Raw genomic sequence first — 11,550 nt, forward strand, 5'->3', positions numbered from 1 at the left:
AAAAACCCTTCAGCATTAAAGAAGCATTAAAGAGGCATTAAAGACCTAATTTTTATTAAGGGCATAATAGGAATTATACATAACTTTCCTAGGAAAGTGGATGGTCAACCAAACATAAGTACTTTGGAAATTAGTCACTTTCCCATGGTTAACCAAACATGTCAAAAGTACTTTCCTAGGTATCCTCTTCCTAGGAATCTGATTCCCAGGAATCATATTCCTAGGAGGGAAAATACTTCCCGCGAACCAAACGAGCCCTTGATTCCAGCTGAAAAATTTTCCTGTATTACCGTCGATTTCTTATTGGGGTTGAGGTATTGACCCCTGACTTTTCTTCTCCTTCTCTTTTACGACCCCAAAGACCACCTTTGATGGCCTGATTAGAGTTGTTGGCTGCCGAATTTTGGCCGAGAAGGGAAAGCCCTCTTCTCTTCTATTTTTATCTTCTTCTTCACGTCCGGTTGGCTATCGCCGCTAAGGGCGTTGCTGCTGCCTAAGGTGGCGGCTGTTGTTGCTACCGTTGTTATCGGAGGCCACTGCCATGGGGAGGGGGGGGGGTGGTTGGCCACAACTTCTTCTTCTTTTTTTTCTTTTTTTTTTCTTTTTTTTTTTTTTGCTAAAGCGGGCATTTCATATATCACAGATACAAATACACCCTAAAGAGTCAGAATACAAAATGTCCCGAAGTGCTCCGGGCATCTCTCTCTTCTCAGCCCATAGGGTGCCTCCAGAGTGGCTCGCAATAAACGCGGCCACCCAGTCGGCCGCCCCCATTGGCCTCATGATATACATGCATAGCCTGTAGCGTGACCCCCTCTCTCACCATCATCCAAATGTCGTGAAGCAGAGGATGAGCACCTCCGTGACTAACCGGGCCCCTACGGATCCAACTAATCACCGTAGCTGAATTACCCTCCAGAAGAACCGAGCTCGCCCGAAGTACCCGCCGCGCGTAGGACAGGCCCATCCAGGCCGCTCGCAACTTTGCCCCTGGAACAGAAATATCAAAAATCTGACGGCCTCCTGCTGCCACCACATCAGACCTCGGGTCCCTAATAACGAATCCGGCCCCTCCCCTCCTACCACCATCCAAGACAGAGCTATCAAAATTGACCTTGAGGAAACTCGGGGGTGGGGGCTCCCAGGTAAAGAATACCCTGTGTGGAGCTGCCGAAGCAATGTGGGATCCCCAGATGTCCCGAGCTATCAAAGGTCTATGAGCTGGCTCTACCTGGATAATCTTTGTCGTCTGAGCACAGACCCGCTCCATCACGAATCGTAGGGACAGCCGGCGCTCACCAAACACCTGGGCATTCCTGGCTAGCCATATTTAGTACGCTGTACAAGACGCCCTAATAGCCAATCCCCGCATCTGAGGAGCACCAGCCCAAAGCCGAACCTTCTCCAGGAAAAAAACCCCACTCCTCCAGGTATCCCCCGGGATCCCAGTCAAATTCCAAACAACTCTCGCCCATACGCAGTGGAATAGAACATGATCTACCGACTCGTCCGCCCCACAGTCCGGACATGAGGGGGAAAGGCTCATACCACGTCTACACAGCATTGAGCATGTCGGCAACCGCGCCAAGGCCACCTTCTAGAGGAAAAGAGCAACCCTCTAGTGTAGCCCAAACCTCCACACCCAGCCACAGTCTAGTCTCGGCTATGAGCCGGGCTGAATAAGCCGGGCAACATCGCCGATCCCAATGCTCTCTCTTCTTTCTCTCCCTCTTGTTTCTCTCTTTCTCTCTCTTGCTCTCTCTCTCCAATGTTTCTCTTTTTAGCGCTCTTTCTCTCTGTAGATATTTTAAGACTAGAGAGGATCCAAATATTTGGATAAACCCGAGTTGACCAGTAGGAGGGGTCTCAGCTGATATTGTGCGATTAGAGGTCTCGAGTCGGCATTGTGCGACCTGAGGGTTCGGGTAGGCAATGTTAAATTTTAATATTATTCTATAATTTCGTACCATTGATCGTGGTTATTGTGGTTACTTTGATAATTAGGCTGATCTTGTAGTGGGACAATTGACTGGGCAAGAAGGTGTCGAGCAGACCACGTTGCCCTTGAGTTCCTAGATCAAGGAGAGAATCAGTATACCCAGTGTTTGAGTCTGAGATAAGATGTTCTGTACATAATCACCTTTATGGATAATATATATTTTGTAACATGTGTTGATGATTTGGGATTTGCATTGTTTTCTATATGACTACTTAATGATTTTTGGCATATATATTTCGTTAATATATAGATATATTAAATATTGGTGATTATGGCTACTTGGATTATGGTTTTGGGTGTTGGGATATGATATTGATTATTGTGGAATTTGTGCATGAAATATAATATGAAAATATATTTTTCTAAATATAAATGAAATTGAATAATTTGATTGATAAACAGAAGAATTTAGACTAGACATATTATAGATTGCTAAATCGTGACATATCAGTTTGCCACCACAGGCCGAAGTGCAGATATTCTGGTTTTCCACTACAGGCCGAAGCGTAGAATTATGGTTTGCCAGTTACGGGCTAAAGTGTGACCATAAATAGTCCAAATCAGAAAGATAACAGTCGATCGAAAATCTGGATAAAAATTAAAGATTAAAAATAAAAATATACTGTATGATAACATCTTACATATTTTCTGGAAGGGGTTATATGTTTGATGACATACATTTATGGATGCATATTTATATATATATTTTTTTGAGCTATGTTGAATAATCAGTATAAGGCTTTATGATTTTTGTCTGCATTTTGATGATATTTGTAGTTAATCCTTATTTTAAATTTACTATATTTATATTGGTGTGATTGTGTGAAATTTTTATTTGGCTATAAAGCTCGCACCACATTTTTCTTCTTTTTTTGGAGTCCTAGGATGCATAGTTTCGGATGGGTGAGACTGCAAATGGGTCGGGTTGACCCATGACTCGATCCGACCTATTTTAAAGGACCCATAATGCTAAGTTGGATTCTAAAATTGGACCTATTTTATTTTTCAAATCGGATCTGGGTTTAATAAATCTAGACACGATTCGGATCTGATCTGATCCATTAGTTTTTGGCTAAATTTTGGAACGTTTATTCATGACCTGATCTGAATCTGGATTACTCATTTGGACTTGCTGGCTCATAGGCCTAGGCCGCAGCCTATAGGCCCAAGTCGCTCCGACTCTTCCCGCAACCTTTTCCCCGCCTCTGTATCCAAGGACTCACGAGTACGAGTACCGAGGAGATGGCTCTATCAATTGCCATCTACTTTTGAGATACCTTCTAAAGCATTTTTCAAGGAAAAGAGCTAGTGCGGGGGGATGTTTTTGTGCGGGGGAAGAGGCAAAGCTCAAAACCCTCTCCTTCTCCTCTCCTTCGCCCTTGTTTTTGTGCAGCATCTTATCCTTTTCCCCTCTCCTTCTCCCCTACCCCGCTTGTCTCCAAAACCCTAACTCTCTCTCGAATCCATCTAGCCATGGGAAAGTCGAAGGCAAAGCTTGGCCTCAAGCCCAAGACGAAGCAGAACCACCCCACCGTCACCGCCACCCACGACCACGACTTCATCCTCTTCGGCGCCGAAAGTGGTAGCACCTCCGGCGGTTGGGGTTGCGGTGGGGGCTCCGATGACAACTCCTCCGGCTTGCCCACCCCTGACCACCTCCACCGCCTCCTCGAGCCCTACACCAAGGACCAGCTCATCGGCTTTCTTCTTGACGTCGCCGTTGCCGACCCTGACCTCCTCGCCTGCATCCATGTCGTCGCTGATCATGACGTCTCCCACCTCAAGATCTTCATCCACGGCCTCGGTTGGGACGCCACACGCGAGACCCTCCTTCAGGTCTTCGATCCCTAAGAACCCATCAAAGACTGCAACGTTGTTGTTGACAAAGTCACGGGCTGCGCCTTCAATCCCTCCGTCCGCCCCCCTTGTTGTTGACCCGGACTCGACCCAGATCCGACCCGAATTCGACCCGAACACGACCGAACCTGATTTTTTTTGGATCGGGTCTGGGTTATATATGGACCCGACCCGACTTGAGTTACCTGTTGGATCAAAAATTATAGCCGTGGATCCGATCCGACCCAATCTTCAAATAGGTCGGGTTCGGATCCAAAATTAGGACTAGAAAAAGAAACAGGTTGGGTCGGGGTCACTCAAGCCCGATCCGACCTGACCCATTCCCCCTACGGATGGGTTGGGCGTGGAGTTCGAACATTAGAATTATGAGTTAGTTAGCCAGTTTATTTTCCGATACCGATGAACATTTGAAAATCTTATAATAGAACCAATTTGATTATGATGGTTTATCTAGTTAGATTATTCGACTATTCATTGTTGAATTATTGGATATTTGTTTATTTTAGGCCTTGTATGTTCTCTATGGCATCACTCTAGAGCTCATGCGGCGGTATCATGTAATCAATCCAAGTGACGGGTTCGGGGCGTGACAATAAGACTGCCTGTTATGTGACTTAAAAGAAAAAATATAAAGCGTCATCCGTGAGAATGTTCGCCGATATTTTTCTATTCTTTCTTGTCAAGCCGTCGTATCCATCTGTGAGACTTTTCTTTTCCTCGAGTTCCTTTCTCTTGTTCCAAAATTTTGAGTTTCTTCCTCTGCGTGGTCATGAATTATATTTGCTAATACATACAGTATATGATCAAGTAATTTATACTTAGCAAATTAGCCGTCCAATCCATACATATCTTCGGACTGGACAAATTTCTGAACATCATGTTAAGAAATTCAAAGACAAGATGAACTGGGTGCTGGTCCCCTGGATGTCAACATCTCATCCCTAATTCACTTCGTTCTATCACCTGATGGTTGATGGTCGGTCAGTAGACTTTAAAACTGGTGGCCTACGCTCGTAAACGGCAGGGCCCGCAGATAACATTTGGATCGGGACGGATAAGCTCTTCCATGCAACGCCTAATGGAAATAATCTTTTTTGATGTAAATACCCAATAGAAATAATCATGAACATAATTCTGCCACTTTTTTTTTTTTTTTCTGAAAAAAAGAGGAAGAGGGGAGGAAGGGACAAGCCCACCCCCGCGTAGCAGCCCCACACTGGGCCCTCCTCCCGCCAGGAGCATGTTCGATGCGGGCAGAATGACCGTTTGGTATAGGCCCAGCTCACCAGGCCCCAGCCATATATTACTTATACCCTCCCCACCCGTGGCCTCGGCTCATTACCCTACTGGGCTCTGGCACGAGTACCTCGTGTGAGTACGTCACACCTGGCACCACCCAGGCTACCAGCCGACCAGTAGCACTTCTAGACCCCGTGTCCAGGCGCGGGGCATACGGTCTCCAAATTTAATCGACGCCCATGCATTTCGAACCTGGAACCACTTGGTTAGAAGTAAACGCCCCGTTCCAACTGGACTACCACCTTGGTGGCAATTCTGCCACTTTTCAGATAAGCCATCTAGAATTGTTAGCAACTTAGCATGTTGCCAATACTAGTTGCTTGATTAATTTTGCTTTTTGCAAAAACTACCTGGGATTGGAATATCTCGTATTTGAAATATAGCATCCATATGGCCATATACTAGTATCCGGATTACAATAGTTATTTGCTACAACTACTTCAGCTTGGAATGCTTCATAAGTGGAATAATATTAAAAATTGTAAGAGATGAGCAAGCGGAAGTTTAGAAGAGAGGAAAATTCGATATATTTTCTGTTAGCAATATATTATCTAAATAAACAAATAAATCTAAAAATTACAAATAGTAAAAAATTTTAAAAGAAATAATATATGTATATATTATTTGGCATCAAAATAATTCTATTTTAGCAAAAAAGAAATCTATTCTAGCACAAAATAAACCTATTCATTTAATATATTTAAATCATAAAATTGCAAATACTACAAATCTACTAATATTAAATTTAAAATAAAAGTTAGAGGAAATAGCTTGATTGAAGGCAGGTCGAAGCGCGTAGACATTATCCCAAAAAAGTATTTGCCCCCACGTACGGGTCTCCTGACAATTCTCTTTAGAGATACGACGACCCTAAACTTCTTCTTCGGTACGTCTCGGAACAAGCTAAATCGAATCCGATCGAACTTGCAGATCCAGCGAAGAACGAAATAAAAAGAATAAAATAAAATAAATAGAATTGCAAAAATGAAAATCAGAAGTGGCTAAGAGGAAAAACTTTTCTCCAAATTTTTTTTGGTATTTTTCTCTAATTTTTCGTGTCCTGAAAGGGATGAAATGAAGGGGTTTATATAGGGGTATTAGTCAGGAGCTTTTTGGTCATTTTTGCAGACGCGTCCGCAATAATTATGCGGAGGAAAACCGCAGCGGGCGCCAGCTGGCTATTGCGCATGCGGCCCGAGAATGGCCCCATGCGCATTTAATTTTTTCCACAATCCCCCACAAAAAATTATTTATTTTTTTAAAAATAATTTTAAAATCAAAATAAAATGCTGGATATTTTATATTATGTAATAGGTGTAGGTACTTTTCGGTTTGAACCTTCACTTAGTGACAGTTGATTACATCTGTGGAGCCAAGGTGGTCTTAACCTTGAACCTCGGTCCATGGCTCAGATTAAATCAATAGCACATATAATATAGCCCGATCTAGGTTCTAAGCGGGTTGCGCTAATATGGCCATGCACAGGTATCTTTCATGTACTTTTTTAGAAAATCACTTATTTTTCATAATCGCGGCATCACGACTGCACATATAGGTGAGTCCTAATAAGAAAGCTAGCAAGAAGGCTCCTGCCTCTTAGATCTCGGACTCATTAAGAATTATACAAATAAACTCATATTACCGCTTGCATTTATAAGCACTAGCGCCATAGGGATGAGAAAAATATAAAATAGTGTTCCTCTTAGTCACACTCTGATTTGTTTTTACCCATTGAACTTTTTAAGATTGGGTTCCCACCGTGGTGATCTATCTTTATGGGCTAAGCCCCATCCCTTTTGACGACTCTAGAACTACTATTCTATACAAATATTTTGTAAGCTGATCAGCTAAATTATTTTCCGATTTTACAAAATTTAAAGCAATAACGTTATTTTTTAATTATATCTTAATGATTTATGACACACTTTTAAGTGCATGTTCATTTTTTACATTAGCATTTTCTTGGCTGCGCTTATCTGTTGCAGATTTATAATCACAATGTAATGAAACAGGTGGTAACTGTGACTCATCTATAGGAAGATCTATAAGTAGATCTCTGAGCCACTCAGCCTCAGTGCTAGTGGTATTTAAAGCTATCAGTTCAGACTTCATGATACCTCTAGATATTAAGGTTTGTTTGGTGGACTTCCAAGACACAGCAACACCTCCTAGAAGAAAAACATATCATGTGGTAGATTTAACATCTAAGGTATCACTGATCCAGTTGGCATCACTATAACCTTCCAGAATAGTAGAAAATCCACTAAAGTACAAACTATAAGACTTGGTACCCTTAAAATACCTAAGGATTCTTTCTAATACTGTCCAGTGATCTCTATTTGGATTAACAGTATAACTGCTAAGTCTATTCACAACATATGCTATATCTGACCTGGTATAGTTTGCTAGAAATCCTAGTGAGCCTATAATTTGAGCATATAGGCTTTGAAGGATAGGAGTTCCTAAGTTCTTCTTAAGGTGTGTAGAGGAATCAAAGGGAGTAAAAACAAGCTGACAATCGGTATAATTAAATTTATTGAGAATCTTGTCAACATAATGACTTTGGGATAACTTAATACTATTTGCACTTTTAATTATTTTGGTATTTAAAATTAAGTTAGCTTGTCCCAAGTCTTTCATATCAAACTTATGACTTAAGAATTGCTTTACTTCATCAACTATCTGAAGATCTGTCCCAAAGATCAGTATGTCATTTATATAGAGGCACAAGATCACAAATTTATTTCCAACTCTCTTATGGTATACACATTCGTTTGTACTATTGATTTCAAATCCAAATGTCCGTATGGTTTCATCAAATTTCAAGTGTTATTGCTTGGGTACTTGTTTAAGACCATAGAGAGATTTGATTAATCTACAAACTTCTTTTCTTGGCCTGGGATTATAAATCCCTCTGGCTGGTCGATATAAATTTTTTCATTTAAGTCTTCATTTAGAAAAGCTGTTTTCACATCCATCTGATGAATCACTAAATTATGGATGGAGATTAATGCTATTACGACCCTAATAGTAGTAATCCCAGCTACATGTGCATAGACAACAAAGAAATTTACCCCAGGTCTCTGTGTAAAATTCTTGGCAACCAATTTAGCCTTAAATTTATCTACAGAACCATCAGGCTTAAGTTTCTTCTTAAAAATCCATTTGCACCTTATAGTTTTATAGCCAGGAGGAGCCAGTTTCCAAATATGATTTTGGATAATTGACTGCATCTCATTGTTCATAGTTTCTCTCCAAAAGGGTAAATCCAAGAATTTCATTGCATCCTCAAAAGTAGTTGGAGAGTCCTCTATAAGAAAGATATGGAAGTCATTTCTAAAATTTTTTTCTACCCTGGATCTCTCACTCCTAGGTTTTGCTTCTACTTCTATTTCTCTTGTCCTTATTCTACTAGAGCTACTAGCTATACCACTATCTACTTTAGTCCTAAGTGGAAAGGTATCTTCAGAATATGTTACATCTCTGGCTTCTATAATAGTGTTGTTACTAATATCATTTTCTTCTGACTTAATCACCAGAAATCTATTGGCATTACTATTGGCTGCATATTCTATGAATATGGCATCCACTATTTTGGGCCCTATTTTCTTTATCTTAAAATCAGATATTTTCACTTTTGCCAAGCATCCCCACACTTCTAAATAGTTAAGATTAGATTTTATATGTTTCCAAACTTCATATGGGGTTAGATCATTATTTTTGAAGGGAATCCTATTGAGGATATAACATATTGAAACTAGAGCTTTCTCCCACAAATTCTCTGGTACTCCTGAGCTTATAAGCATGGAGTTAACCATATCCATTAAAGTCCTATTCTTCCTTTCTACTACTCCATTTGATTGGGAAGAATAGGAAGCAGTCACTTCATGAATGATTCTATGATCTTCACAAAATTGAGTTCAAAACTTGAGTTAGGATGAGATTTTCTGGGGTATGGCTCAGAGTCTTAACAAAATCAGACCAGAAATTGGGTAGTTTGTCTATCAGACAAGCTACCTGGAATGATTCATCCAAACTGGTTCCATTAGCCCTAAGTTGGTGGATCGGAATTTCAAAATCATGAATTTGGTCATTCATAGGCTTTGAGTCCACCATTCTAAAGTTATTGAAGTCGGATGCCTCGAAACTTTTTACGCCAGCATCATCAAGACCATATTTGCCATCTAGGGTGTCCCAGAGTTCTTTGGCACTCTTGGTTGTATAATAAATGCCATACTATCTTTCAAAAAGGGCACCTAGGATTCTATGGATGCAATGATAGTCTATCTCGTCAGGCGTCCTAGGGGGTGTGCTTGTGGAGGTAGAAGGTTCAGTTTGGAAGGAGGATGAACTCTGGTTTGGGTTTGGATTTTGGCGAGTAGCAGGTCGTGAAGTAGTTGGGTTTGATCCATTATCAATTTTAGTCGTGCTCTCACCTATGACTGAGATCAAGCCTAATGTGGTGAGCTAGAACTGCATTTGGTTCTGCCACCTCCTAAAGTATGGCCATTAAATTTTTTAGGTTTGGGCCATAGGTTCAAGATTATAAAAAAGAGACAGAAACCTGAATGAAGGCAAAAAGTCTATGTTAAAAGATTGCACTAAAATTTGTATTAAATTTTGAATGTCTAGTTGATATATTCAAAAAATAATAGGCAGATCAGCTTCAGATTGATGGTGGAGCACTAGGCTCACTTAAGTCCCAGCCTTTTTTAGGCATGTATGCCATTTTGATAAGCTTTTCTTTGACACTATTAGTTAGTAGATATAGTCACTAAAAATCACACAAATTTAATTTTTACAAAAGCCTAAGTGCAAATTTAAATTGGTTATTGTGTATCAATCAATTTCCGAATTTTTGATTAAAATTATTCGAATTAGTAATAATTGATTACTAATTTAGTGCTAGCAAATCAATTATTATAATTGAGATCTAAAATATCAATTCAATGAATTATATAATTTATTATCTTATTAGATTAATTGATTACTAAGCAAATCAATTATCGTAATTGAGATCTAAAATGTCAATCCAATGAATTATATAATTTATTATCTTATTAGAATAATTGATTACTAATTTTTGTGCTAGCAAATCAATTATTGTAATTGAGATCTAAAATATCAATTCAATGAATTATATATTTTATTACCTTATTAGAATAATTGATTACTAATTTCGTGCTAGCAAATCAATTATTGTAATTGAGATCTAAAATGTTAATTCAATGAATTATATAATTTATTACCTTATTAGAATAATTGATTACTAATTTTGTGCTAGAAAATCAATTATTGCAATTGAGATCTAAAATATCAATTCAATGAATTATATAATTTATTATCTTATTAAAATAATTGATTACTAATTTCGTGCTAGCAAATTAATTATTGTAATTGAAATCTAAAATATCAATTCAATGAATTATATATTAGAATTAATTTATTGTCTTATTAGAACAATTGATTACTAATTTTGTGCTAGCAAATCAATTATTGTAATTGAAATCTAAAATGTCAATTCAATGAATTATAAGATTTATTACCTTATTAGAATAATTGATTACTAATTTTGTGGTAGCAAATCAATTATTGTAATTAAGATCTAAAATGTCAATTCAATAAATTATAAAATTTATTATCTTATTAGAATAATTGATTTCTAATTTTGTTCTAGCAAATCAATTATTGTAATTGAGATCTAATTTGTCAATTCAATGAATTATATATTATAATGATTTATTACCTTATTAGAATAATTGATTGAGATCTAATAAGTCAATTTAATGAATTAATAATTATGTATTAACTAATTTTCAAATTTTTTGTTTGAATGGGATTTGGAAATTACTCTTTGAGGAGTCCAAATAGAGGTATGATAAACCTTGTGGAGGTTAAACAAATTATTACCTTTTTAGAATGATTTACTGAATTATATATTACTAACAAAAAAAGAATAAACACTTCATTGGATTGTTAGCAATATATTATCTAAATAAACAAATAAATCTAAAAATTACAATTAATGGAAAATCTTAAAGGGAATAATATATGTATATATTATTTGGCATCAAAATAATTCTATTTTAGCACAAAAGAAACTTATTCTAGCACAAAATAAACCTATTCATTTGATATATTTAAATCATAAAATTATAAATACTATAGATCTACTAATATTAAATTTAAAATAAAAGTTAGAGGAAATAGTCTGATTGAAGACAGGTCGAAGCGCATAGACGCTGTCCTAAAGAATTGTTTGCCCTCACGTACGGATCTCTTGACAATTCTCCTCAGAGATACGACGACCCTAAACTTCTTCTTCGGTACATCTCGGAAGAAGCCAAGTCGAATCCGATCGAACTTGCAGATCCAATAAAGAACGAAATAAAAAA

This window comes from Phoenix dactylifera, chromosome 5 (genome assembly GCF_051530095.1).
Source record: "Phoenix dactylifera cultivar Ajwa chromosome 5, Ajwa_hap1_PhDact_Kaust_v1.1, whole genome shotgun sequence".
In the NCBI taxonomy this organism is placed as follows: Eukaryota; Viridiplantae; Streptophyta; class Magnoliopsida; order Arecales; family Arecaceae; genus Phoenix; species Phoenix dactylifera.